At 44.4% G+C, this 14102-nt stretch overlaps 1 pseudogene; it reads right to left on the bottom strand.

Moving 5' to 3' along the window:
* Positions 1-12215: 12215 nt before the first annotated feature.
* LOC119339476 overlaps positions 12216-14102 on the bottom strand; it is an 18277-nt pseudogene continuing 16390 nt past the window's right edge.

The following is a 14102-nucleotide window of genomic DNA, read 5'->3' as shown; positions in this document are numbered from 1 at the left end:
GATCTATTTGCCAAAACCTATACAATTTAATCTATCTCAATACCGTGGAGGGATTGACAACCCCTCTTACGCATTGGGTTGCAAGTTCTTGTTATTTGTGTGCAGGTGTTGTTTACATGGTGTTGCTCGGTTCTCCTACTCGATTGATACCTTGTTTCATAACTGAGGGAAATACTTACCTTTGTTGTGATGCATCATCCTCTCCTCTTCGGGGAATTACCAATGTAGATACAAGCAATCATATTCTCACGCACATCCGCCTGTAATCGGATCTAACTCAACTTTTGTTATTTTTCTTCTTGCATTGCCGGCACCATCCTCAGTTCTTTTTTACATCAAGGTTTTAGTATGTTTTTTTCCATGCCGCCCCTTCCAATATATGTGATGTCATCAAAAAGGGAAAAATCATGGTTCTGCTTCCGCGAAAAAAGGGAAAATGGATACCTTTTGCCGATGACAAAGCCCCTGTGCAGGTTGTGCCCGTCGATCTTGAAGACATGCATCCCGTGCACAGTCTCCGGGATGTGATACGTCCATTTTGTGTCATGTTTTCCTACTGTTATTTATAATGTTTTTATGCATAATAATGCTTTATGGAGTAATTCTAATGCCTTTTCTCTCATAATATGCAAGGTTACACAAAGAGGGAGAATGCCGGCAGCTGGAATTTTGGACCTGAAAAAGCTAAGTCAGAGTTACTTATTCTGCACTTCTCCAAATGACCTGAAACTTCACAGAGATTTCTTATGGAATATTTAAGAATTATTGGAGCAAAATAATTACCAAAGGGGGCCCACCAGGTGGACACAACCCACTAGGGCGCGCCAGGGCTCCCAGGTGCGCCCTGGTGGGTTGTGCCCTCCTCGGCCCACCTCCGGTGCCCATCATCTGGTATATAGGTCATTTTGACCTAGAAAAAATCAGGGAAGGACTTTCGGGACGAAGTGTCGGCGTCTCGAGGCAGAACTTGGGCAGGAGCACTTTTGCCCTTCGGTGGAGCAATTCCGCCAGGGGAACTTCCCTACCGGAGGGGGGAATCATCGTCATCATCATCACCAACAACTCTCCTATCTTTGGGAGGGCAATCTCCATCAACATCTTCAACAACACCATCTCCTCTCAAACCCTAGTTCATCTCTTGTGTTCAATCTTTGTACTGGAACATCAGATTGGTGCATGTGGGTGACTAGTAGTGTTGAGTACATCTTGTAGTTGATTAATATATGGTTTATTTGATGGAAGATTATATGTTCAGATCCATTATGCTATTTAGTACCCCTCTGATCTTGAGCATGATTATCATGTGTGAGTAGTTACTTTTGTTCTTGAGGTCACGGGAGAAATCTTGTTGCAAGTAACCATGTGAACTTGATATGTGTTCGATATTTTGATGATATGTATGTTGTGATTCCCTTAGTGGTGTCATGTGATGTTGAATACATGGCACTTCACCTTATTAGGGCCTAAGGGAATTCATTGTGGAGTAGTTATTAGATTATGGGTTGCTAGAGTGATAGAAGCTTAAACCCTAGTTTATACGCTACTTCGTAAGGGACTGATTTGGATCCAAAAGTTTAATGCTATGGTTAGATTTTATCTTAATACTTTTCTCGTAGTTGCGGATGCTTGCGAGGGGGTTAATCATAAGTATGAGGTTTGTTCAAGTAAGAACAGAACCTAAGCACCGGTCCACCCACATATCAAATTATCAACGTAGCGAACTCAAACCAAACCAACATGATGAAAGTGACTAGATGAAATTCCCATGTACTCTCAAGAATGCTTTGCTTATTATAAGAGTCTATTTTGGCCTGTCCTTTGCCACAAAAGGATTGGGATACCTTGCTACACTTTATTTACCGTTAACATCGCTTGCTCATTACAAATTATCTTGCTATCCAACTATTGGTTACCGACAATTTCAGTGCTTGTAGAGAATACCTTGGTGAAAACCACTTGTCATTTCCTTCTGCTGCTCGTTGGGTTCGACACTCTGACTTACCAAAAGGACTACGATTGATCCCCTATACTTGTGGGTCATCAGGGAGCAGGTCAAATCCATCCTCTTCAGTGAGATCTCGGACATAGCCATCACGGGCCTCTAGTGGGGCAGAAACCAGTGTGGCAGCGACGATGATGTGAGCCACCGGGAAGAGGAACGGCAACAGGGCGATTTGGGAGGCGGCAGTAGCATGGCGGGTGGTGGGAACAATCAATGACAACTTGATGAAAAGAATTTACAACCATATATGGAGACTGCCACGCGAGAAGGGACAGAGATATATGTGGTGAAATTGTTTAGACCAACTAGTCCGTGACGGATTCCAATTCCAGTTTATTTTTGCGTTCTAATTTGTAGTTTAGTTAAAACTCCTTTTATTCTCATTTCCTAGCAACTGATAGAATAGAATATTTCAAAATTTTGGTTTGGGTACGAACGTAGCTATGAAGATAACGTAGTTCCGGGGTTGGTAGTGCCTTCCTATTCGCTCATTGTGGGATTCAACACTTACTTAGCATGAAATGCAATAGCCATGTGCCCTTGCAGGTAATCAAAGACATGGGCTCAACCTTGGTTTGTCATGTCACTATGACCTATCCTAACACCAAACCAAAATGAATTCACCATGGTCTATCCCCTCTCATGTCCAGTCAAAGCCCTAGATGGATCGGGCCCCACGGATCAGTGCACTGTCTGAAACCATATGTGGGAGGGTCAGAACTAAGCATGCCACTTAATTCAAGGCTTCATATAAGTTCTCAAGGGCCCGCGGGCATTTTTTTTACGGTTTTGTCAATTGTCGGTATTGGAGCACTTCTGCCTCCCTTAGCATATCCTGCTTCCACTTAAAGCTAAAGGGTTCCTTGGGGGCTGTCTGGGAACATTGCTTACTGGTGATTAGGTGGCTAAGAGACATGGCCCTTCTAATGTCTTGTATGTTCTCTGTGGGGAGGGAGAAAGCGTTAACCATATCTTCTTCTCACCTATCATGGTGAAGATAATGTGGGTTGGCATTTGTAAAATTCATAATTTTACCTAGAAAACCTCTAGCTTCATTGATTTCTTTTCCATTGACCAATGTGCTCCCTCTTTGCATTGAAACACGATTTGGAGATGATTTCGATGCATTGTTGCTCCTTTTGGACGGCACACAATAATATGGCTAGATAGCTATGTTGGGGAACGTAGTAATTTCAAAAAAAAATCCTACGCACACGCAAGATCATGGTGATGGCATAGCAACGAGAGGGGAGAGCGTTGTCCACGTACCCTCATAGACCGTAAGCGGAAGCGTTAGCACAACGCGGTTGATGTAGTCGTACGTCTTCACGATCCGACCGATCCAAGCACCGAACGTACGGCACCTCCGAGTTCAGCACACGTTCAGCTCGATGACGATCCTCGGGCTCCGATCCAGCAAAGCTTCGGGGATGAGTTCCGTCAGCACGACAGTGTGGTGACGATGATGATGTTCTACCGGCGCAGGGCTTCGCCTAATCTCCGCGACAATATGACCGAGGTGGAATATGGTGGAGGGGGGCACCGCACACGGCTAAGGAATGATCAGTAGATCAACTTTTGTGTCATGGGGTGCCCCCCTGCCCCCGTATATAAAGGAGCAAGGGGAGGAGGGCCGGCCAAGTAGGAGGAGGCGCGCCCAAGGGGGAGAATCCTACTCCAAGTAGGATTCCCCTCTTTCCTAGTCCAAGTAGGAGAGGGGAAGGAAGGGAAGGAGAAGGAGAAGGAACGAGAGGGAGGAAAAGGAGGAAAGGGGGGCCGCCCCCCTAGTCCAATTCGGTTTGGGCTAGGGGGGGCGCGCGCCCTGCCTCCTCTCTTCCACCACTTGGCCCATGAGGCCCATTGCTTCTTCCTCGTATTCCCGTAACTCCCCGGTACCCCCGAAAATACCCGAATCACTCGGAACCTTTCCGAACTCCGAATATAGTCGTCCAATATATCGATCTTTATGTCTCGACCATTTCGAGACTCCTCGTCATGTCCCCGATCTCATCCGGGACTCCGAACTCCTTCGGTACATCAAAACTCATAAACTCATAATATAACTGTCATCGAAACCTTAAGCGTGCGGACCCTACGGGTTCGAGAACTATGTAGACATGACCTAGAACTATTCTTGGTCAATAACCAATAGCGGAACCTGGATGCCCATATTGGCTCCTACATATTCTACGAAGATCTTTATCGGTCAAACCGCATAACAACATATGTTATTCCCTTTGTCATCGGTATGTTACTTGCCCAAGATTTGATTGTCGGTATCCAATACCTAGTTCAATCTCGTCATTGGCAAGTCTCTTTACTCGTTACATAATGCATCATCCCGTAACCAACTCATTGGTCACATTGCTTGCAAGGCCTATAGTGATGTGCATTACCGAGAGGGCCCCGAGATACCTCTCCGGCAATCGGAGTGACAAAACCTAATCTCGAAATACGCCAACTCAACATGTACCTTCGGAGACACCTGTAGTACTCCTTTATAATCACCCAGTTACGTTGTGACGTTTGGTAGTACCCAAAGTGTTCCTCCGGTAAACGGGAGTTGCATAATCTCATAGTTACAGGAACATGTATAAGTCATGAAGAAAGCAATAGCAACATACTAAACGATCAAGTGCTAAGCTAACGGAATGGGTCAAGTCAATCACATCATTCTCCTAATGATGTGATCCCGTTAATCAAATGACAACTCTTTTGTCCATGGCTAGGAAACATAACCATCTTTGATAAACGAGCTAGTCAAGTAGAGGCATACTAGTGACATTATGTTTGTCTATGTATTCACACATGTATTATGTTTCCGGTTAATACAATTCTAGCATGAATAATAAACATTTACCATGATATAAGGAAATAAATAATAACTTTATTATTGCCTCTAGGGCATATTTCCTTCAGTCTCCCACTTGCACTAGAGTCAATAATCTAGTTCACATCATCATGTGATTCAACACCAATAGTTCACATCGTCATGTGACCAACACCCAAAGGGTTTACTAGAGTCAATAATCTAGTTCACATCGCTATGTGATTAACACCCAAAGAGTACTAAGGTATGATCATGTTTTGCTCATGAGAGAAGCTTAGTCAACGGGTCTGTCATATTCAGAGCCGTATGTATTTTGCAAATATTCTATGTCCACAATGCTCTGCATGGAGCTACTATAGCTAATTGCTCCCACTTTCAATATGTATCCAGATTGAGACTTAGAGTCATCCGGATTGGTGTAAAAGCTTGCATCGTTGTAACTTTTACGACGGGCTCTTTTATCACCTCCATAATCGAGAAACATCTCCTTAGTCCTCACTAACAATATTCTTAACCCATGTCCAGTGATCTACTTATTAGATCAAAATTGTATTCATTTGCCAAACACAGAGCAAGGCATACAATAGGTCTGGTTCACAGCATAGCATACTTTATAGAACCTATGACTGAGGCATAGGGAATGACTTTTCATTCTCTTTCTATTTTCTGCAATGGTCGGGTCTTGAGTCTTACTCAACTTCACACCTTGTAACACAGGCAAGAACTCCTTCTTTGACTGTTCCATTTTGAACTATTTCAAAAATTTATCAAGGTATGTATTCATTGAAAAATCTTATCAAGCGTCTTGATCTATCTATATAGATCTTGATGCTCAATGTGTAAGCAGCTTCACTGAGGTCTTTCTTTGAAAAACTCTTATTCAAGTATCCTTTCATGCTTTGCAGAATAATTCTACATTATTTCCAATCAACAATATGTCATTCACATATACTTATCAGAAATGTTGTAGTGCTCCCACTCACTTTCTTGTAAATACAGGCTTCACCGTAAGTCTGTACAAAACTATATGCTTTGATCAACTTATCAAAGCGTATATTCCAACTCTGAGATGCTTGCACCAGTCCATAGATGGATCGCTGGAGCTTGCACACTTTGTTAACACCTTTAGGATTGACAAAACCTTCTGGTTGCATCATATACAACTCTTCTTTAAGAAAACCATTAAGGAATGAAGTTTTGACATCCATTTGCCAGATTTCATAAATTGTGGCAATTGCTAACATGATTCGGACAGACTTAAGCATCACTACAGTTGAGAAAATCTCATTGTAGTCAACACCTTGAACTTGTCAAAAACCTTTTTGCGACAAGTCGAGCTTTGTAGATAGTAACACTACTATCAGCATCTGTCTTCCTCTTGAAGATCCATTTATACAATATGGCTTGCCGATCGTCGGGAAACTCCACCAAAGTCCACACTTTGTTCTCATACATGGATCCCATCTCAGATTTCATGGCCTCAAGCCATTTCGCGAAATCTGGGCTCATCATCTCTTCCTCATAGTTCGTAGGTTCATCATGGTCTAGTAACATGACTTCTAGAATAGGATTACCGTACCACTTTGGTGCGGATCTTATTCTGGAAGACCTACGAGGTTCGGTAGTGACTTGATCTGAAGCATCATGATCATCATCATTAGCTTCCTCACGAATTGGTGTAGGAATCACAGGAACTGATTTCTGTGATGAACTACTTTCCAATAAGGGAGAAGGTACAATTACCTCATCAAGTTCTACTTTCCTCCCACTCACTTCTTTCGAGAGAAACTTGTTCTCTATAAAGGATCCATCTTAGCAACTTGCCTTCGGATCTGTGATAGAAGGTGTACCCAATGGTTACCTTTGGGTATTCTATGAAGACGCACTTCTCCGATTTGGGTTCGAGCTTATCAGGTGAAAACTTTTTCACATAAGCTTCACAACTCCAAACTTTAAGAAACGACAACTTAGGTTTACTATTAAACCATAGTTCATACGGTGTCGTCTCAACGGATTTAGATGGTGCCCTATTAAACGTGAATGCAGCTGTCTCTAATGCATAACCCCAAAACGATAGTGGTAAACCGGTAAGAGACATCATAGATCGCACCATATCCAATAAAGTGCGGTTATGACGTTCGGACACACCATAACGTTGTGGTGTTCCAGGTGGCGTGAGCTGTGAAACTATTCCACATTGTTTTAATTGAAGACCAAACTTGTAACTCAAATATTCGTCTCCGTGATCAGATCGCAGAAACTTTATTTTCTTGTTACGATGATTTTTCCACTTCACTCTGAAATTCTTTGAACCTTTCAAATATTTCAGACTTATGTTTCATCAAGTAGACATACCCATATCTGCTCAAATCATCTGTGAAGGTCAGAAAAGTAATGATACTTGCCACGAGCATCAACACTCATTGGATCGCATACATCGGTATGTATTATTTCCAATAAGTCAGTAGCTCGTTCCATTGTTCCGGAGAACGGAGTTTTAGTCATCTTGCCCAATAGGCACGGTTCGCAAGCATCAAATGATTCATAACCAAGTGATTCCGAAAATCCATCTTTACGGAGTTTCTTCATGCGCTTTACACCGATATGACCCAAACGGCAGTGCCACAAATAAGTTGCACTATCATTATTAACTTTGCATCTTTTGGTTTCAACATTATGAATATGTGTATCACTACGATCGAGATCCAACAAACTATTTTCATTGGGTGTATGACCATTGAAGGTTTTATTCATGTAAACAGAACAACAATTATTCTCTGACTTTAAATGAATAACCGTATTGCAATAAACATGATCAAATCATATTCATGCTCAACGCAAACGCCAAATAACATTTATTTAGGTTTAACAATAATCCCGAAAGTATAGGGAGTGTGCGATGATGATCATATCAATCTTGGAACCACTTCCAACACACATCGTCACTTCACCCTTAACTAGTCTCTGTTTATTCTGTAACTCCTGTTTCGAGTTACTAATCTTAGCAACCGAACAAGTATCAAATACTCAGGGGCTACTATAAACACTAGTAAGGCACACATCAATCACCTGTATATCAAATATACCCTTGTTCACTTTGCCATCCTTCTTATCCACCAAATATTTGGAGTAGTTCCACTTCCAGTGACCATTTCCTTTGCAGTAGAAGCACTCAGTTTCAGGCTTAGGTCCAGCTTTGGGCTTCTTCACGGGAGTGACAACTTGTTTGCCATTCTACTTGAAGTTTCCCTTTCTTTCCCTTTGCCCTTTTCTTGAAACTAGTGATCTTGTCAACCATCAACACTTGATGCTCTTTCTTGATTTCTACCTTCGTTGATTTCAACATCACGAAGAGCTCGGGAATCGTTTTCGTCATCCCTTGCATACTATAGTTCATCACGAAGTTCTAGTAACTTAGTGATGGTGACTAGAGAATTCTGTCAATCACTATCTTATCTGGAAGATTAACTCCCACTTGATTCAAGTGATTGAAGTACCCAGACAATCTGAGCACATGCTCACTAGTTGAGCGATTCTCCTCCATCTTTTAGCTATAGAACTTGTTGGAGACTTCATATCTCTCAACTTGAGTATTTGCTTGAAATATTAACTTCAATTCCTGGAACATCTCATATGGTCCATGACGTTCAAAACATCTTTGAAGTCCCGATTCTAAGCCGTTAAGCATGGTGCACTAAACTATCAAGTAGTCATCATATTGAGCTAGCCAAATGTTCATAACGTCTGTGTCTGCTCTTGCAATAGGTCTGTCACCTAGCGGTGCATTAAGGACATAATTCTTCTGTGCAGCAATGAGGATAAACCTCAGATAACGGATCCAATCTGCATCATTGCTACTAACATCTTTCAACACAATTTTCTCTAGGAACATATCAAAATAAACATATGAAAGCAACAACGCAAGCTATTGATCTACAACATAATTTGCAAAATACTACCAGGACTAAGTTCATGATAAATTTAAGTTCAATTAATCATATTACTTCAGAACTCCCACTTAGACAGACATCTCTCTAGTCATCTAAGTGATCACGTGATCCAAATCAACTAAACCATGTCCGATCATCACGTGAGATGGAGTAGTTTCAATGGTGAACATCATTATGTTGATCATATCTACTATATGATTCATGCTCGACCTTTCGGTCTCCGTGTTCCGAGGCCATATCTGTATATGCTAGGCTCGTCAAGTTTAACCTGAGTATTCCGCGTGTGCAACTGTTTTGCACCCGTTGTATTTGAACGTAGAGCCTATCACACCCGATCATCACGTGGTGTCTCAGCACGAAGAACTTTCGCAACGGTGCATACTCAGGGAGAACACTTCTTGATAATTAGTGAGAGATCATCTTAAAATGCTACCGTCAATCAAAGCAAGATAAGATGCATAAAGCATAAACATCACATGCAATCAATATAAGTGATATGATATGGCCATCATCATCTTGTGCTTGTGATCTCCATCTTCGAAGCACCGTCGTGATCACCATCGTCACCGGCGCGACACCTTGATCTCCATTGCAGCATCGTTTTCGTTACGCCATCTATTGCTTCTACGACTATCGCTACCGCTTAGAGATAAAGTAAAGCAATTACAGGGCGTTTGCATTTCATACAATAAAGTGACAACCATATGGCTCCTGCCAGTTGCCGATAACTTCGATTACAAAACATGATCATTTCATACAATACAATATAGCATCATGTCTTGACCATATCACATCACAACATGCCCTGCAAAAACAAGTTAGACGTCCTCTACTTTGTTGTTGCAAATTTTACGTGGCTGCTATGGGCTTTAGCAAGAACCGTTCTTACCTACGCATAAAAACCACAACGATAGTTCGTCAAGTTGGTGCTGTTTTAACCTTCGCAAGGACCGGGCGTAGCCACACTCGATTCAGCTAAAGTGAGAGAGACAGACACCCACCAATCAACTTTAAGCACGAGTGCTCGTAACGGTGAAACCAGTCTCGCGTAAGCGTACGCGTAATGTCGGTCCGGGCTGCTTCATCTCACAATACCGCTGAGCCAAAGTATGACATGCTGGTAAGCAGTATGACTTGTATCGCCCACAACTCACTTGTGTTCTACTTGTGCATATGACATCTACGCATAAAACCAGGCTCTGATACCACTGTTGGGGAACGTAGTAATTTCAAAGAATTTCCTACGCACACGCAAGATCATGGTGATGGCATAGCAACGAGAGGGGAGAGCGTTGTCCACGTACCCTCGTAGACCGTAAGCGGAAGCGTTAGCACAACCCGGTTGATGTAGTCGTACGTCTTCACGATCCGACCGATCCAAGCACCGAACGTACGGCACCTCCGAGTTCAGCACACGTTCAGCTCGATGACGATCCCCGGGCTCCGATCCAGCAAAGCTTCGTGGATGAGTTCCGTCAGCACGACGGCGTGGTGACGCTGATGATGTTCTACCGACGCAGGGCTTCGCCTAAACTCCGCGACGATATGACCGAGGTGGAATATGGTGGAGGGGGCACCGCACACGGCTAAGGAACGATCCGTAGATCAACTTGTGTGTCATGGGGTGCCCCCCTGCCCCCGTATATAAAGGAGCAAGGGGAGGAGGGCCGGCCAAGTAGGAGGAGGCGCGCCCAAGGGGGAGAATCCTACTCCAAGTAGGATTCCCCTCTTTCCTAGTCCAAGTAGGAGAGGGGAAGGAAGGGAAGGAGAAGGAGAAGGAAGGAGAGGGAGGAAAAGGAGGAAAGGGGGGCCGGTCCCCTAGTACAATTCGGTTTGGGCTAGGGGGGCCGCGTGCCCTGCCTCCTCTCTTCCACCACTTGGCCCATGAGGCCCATTGCTTCTTCCTCGTATTCCCGTAACTCCCCGGTACCCCCGAAAATACCTGAATCACTCAGAACCTTTCCGAACTCCGAATATAGTCGTCTAATATATCGATCTTTACGTCTCGACCATTTCGAGACTCCTCGTCATGTCCCCGATCTCATCCGGGACTCCGAACTCCTTCGGTACATCAAAACTCATAAACTCATAATATAACTGTCATCGAAACCTTAAGCGTGCGGACCCTACGGGTTCGAGAACTATGTAGACATGACCTAGAACTATTCTTGGTCAATAACCAATAGCGGAACCTGGATGCCCATATTGGCTCCTACATATTCTACGAAGATCTTTATCGGTCAAACCGCATAACAACATACGTTGTTCCTTTGTCATCGGTATGTTACTTGCCCAAGATTTGATCGTCGGTATCCAATACCTAGTTCAATCTCCTCATTGGCAAGTCTCTTTACTCGTTACGTAATGCATCATCCCGTAACCAACTCATTGGTCACATTGCTTGCAAGGCTTATAGTGATGTGCATTACCGAGAGGGCCCAGAGATACCTCTCCGACAATCGGAGTGACAAAACCTAATCTCAAAATATGCCAACTCAACATGTATCTTCGGAGACACCTGTAGTACTCCTTTATAATCACCCAGTTACGTTGTGACGTTTGGTAGTACCCAAAGTGTTCCTCCGGTAAACGGGAGTTTCATAATCTCATAGTTACAGGAACATGTATAAGTCATGAAGAAAGCAATAGCAACATACTAAATGATCAAGTGCTAAGCTAACGGAATGGGTCAAGTCAATCACATCATTCTCCTAATGATGTGATCCCGTTAATCAAATGACAACTCTTTTGTCCATGGCTAGGAAACATAACCATCTTTGATAAACGAGCTAGTCAAGTAGAGGCATACTAGTGACATTATGTTTGTCTATGTATTCACACATGTATCATGTTTCCGGTTAATACAATTCTAGCATGAATAATAAACATTTACCATGATATAAGGAAATAAATAATAACTTTATTATTGCCTCTAGGGCATATTTCCTTCAAGCTACGTTTGCAAAATGTCTACATGTCTAGTAAAAAATTGAAGAAAAGTTATGGATGAAGAATAAAAGGCTCTAATGAAGAGTAACCCATGGCTCTTAGTACTCCACCTCGCTGTAAAAACATGATGGCCCACAGACAAGTTAATCCCAGGTATAAAGTATGCCTTGTTACTATAGGCTTCAAGAAACATTAATGTTTTGATTATGATGATGCTGACCCTATTATAGAAGCTACCATCATAAGATTTGTATTAGGTACAATAGTCTCTAAAGGGTGGTATTTATGATTGTTGTGCAGAACACGTCAATTCTCAATGTTATACAAGAGGAACTATATCTCAAGGACCACTGGTATATGAAAATGGCTACACATATCACTATGTTTACAAACTTGTCAAAGCACTCTATTGCCTCAAACAGGACGCTCGAGCTTCATACTCTTGATCAAGCATCTCACGCGTTGGACGGGCTAACATACAGAACTACCATGCTTCTTCCAAGATAGCATCATCTCCAGTGAAATCCTACATTGAGAAAAAGTGTTATTAATGTACACATGTCCAATTCAACAATTCATATGCAGCGCATAGATTCACACAAATGAGAAACGTTCTTACTTCCATGTGCATGTTGGAAAATAGATCATCCATTGAGAAGGTATTGATTTCATTCAGTTGATCATTAATAGGTAGATGATCAAGTGTGCCTTCTTGCATAGGAACAATGCTAGCTCCATCCCCGCCATCAAGTAGCTGAGCCAATGGGATGAAATCGTCTGTCTGTAGGTTGTGAGGCATCGAAGTAGTTCTTTCACTGTTGACCCGATGAGTATCTTTAGGTCAAGTTCTACTTGCATCAAGTGCACAGCTACCATTCAACGTCGTTCCTACTGAGCTTGTGTTGCTTGCCATGTTGAATGGTGCCATCTGCTCAGTGAAGCCTCCCACTGGTGTGGTGTTGCTTATGAATCATGTCTTTTCATTTTGTAGAGGTAGCCAGCTGTCACATCCCTAGTCTGGTATGACCTAGACTAGCTAGTCAATTGTGCATCATATTTAAATTTCATTTAAATTTGAAATGAGGATTGGTGGAACCCTCAGAATCATTTTTGAAAATGACCCAAATAAAAATTTCTCCAAAAGGGTCCAAGAAAATGCTCATGATGCCCTCTAAAAATATTGGACAGAGATAAAAATCAAAACAATATTTTTAGGAGCTCATGGACATTTATTTTGGCCATTTGGATTAATTCGATAAATATTTGCATTGGAAATATATTTCTATATATATGAAATATGGTCCAAAAATTATGCCAATTATACAAGAGTTCTGGAATAATACCATTAGCCCCTACAAAAATTGGCATAATAAAATTAAATGATTTGATATATTTATTAAATCAAACAAATGTCAGAAAAAAATAGAAAACAGAAATAAAAGGAAGGAGGACTTACCTGGGCCTCCCCTCCCCTGTGCGGCCCAGCTGGCCGGCCCAGCCGACTGGCTAGCGCCAGTCGTCCTCCACCTCCCGCCAGGAGGCCAGAGGCGTGTGGCCGGCGCGTGCGCACCGCCGTGCCGCCACGGCACCTGCCTGCCTGTCCTCCCCTCGACGCCTGGACGTCCGGAACGTCGCCACGCGCTGCCCCGCACCGTTCTCACTCCCCCTCGCCCTCCTCCTCTTCCCCTGCTCTCTCTCCCTCTCACCCGAAGCACCGCCGCCGCCGCAGCTCGCCACCGACGCGCTCCCCGCCGTCCCCTCGCCCCTCTGTAGAGCCCCCGAGCTCCGCCGCGACCCCCTCTACTTCCTCGCCGAGCCACGCAAGCCGGAGAGCCCCGTGGAGCCGTCGCCGTCGCCATCCTCACCTCCGGCCGCCGTGGGTACTCGCCGTCAATTCGGGAGCTTCCGGGCATCCCCGACCTCGCCTTCGCGCTCGCTGGATCCGCGGTGAGCTCCTCCACCGTTCCCCTCTCTTCTCCCTCCCGTTCCCGTGCCGTAGCGCCGCTCCCCACCACGGCCGAAGCCCCTCGCCGCCGTCCATGTCGCCGCCGCCGTCTCGGCCCGCCTCCGCCCAAACCAAGCCTCCCTCCGCGTTCCTGGTGCCACGAGGGTGCCGCCGGGCCCCTCAGGTGGCCTCCCCGTGCCCCGCAGCCCGATCCCGCTCGCGCCCGAACCCCGGCCGCCGCCGCGAGCCTTGCTCCGGCGAGCTCCGGCCGTCCCCGCTCCTCCCCTCTGTTCCACCAGATGCGCGAGAGCCCGGGCTACGCCCCGGTGCTCTCAGACGCCGTCCTAGTGGCCTGTGGCGCGGACTCCGCCGCGTCCAGAGGTCGCCGGCGACGAGCCCCCGTCGCCTGAGCCCTGCCAGGTGGGG

The sequence above is a fragment of the Triticum dicoccoides genome, chromosome 7B (genome assembly GCF_002162155.2).
Source record: "Triticum dicoccoides isolate Atlit2015 ecotype Zavitan chromosome 7B, WEW_v2.0, whole genome shotgun sequence".
NCBI lineage: Eukaryota > Viridiplantae > Streptophyta > Magnoliopsida > Poales > Poaceae > Triticum > Triticum dicoccoides.
The sequence above is the reverse complement of the archived record's forward strand: the minus strand, read 5'-3'. Positions and strand labels throughout refer to the sequence as shown.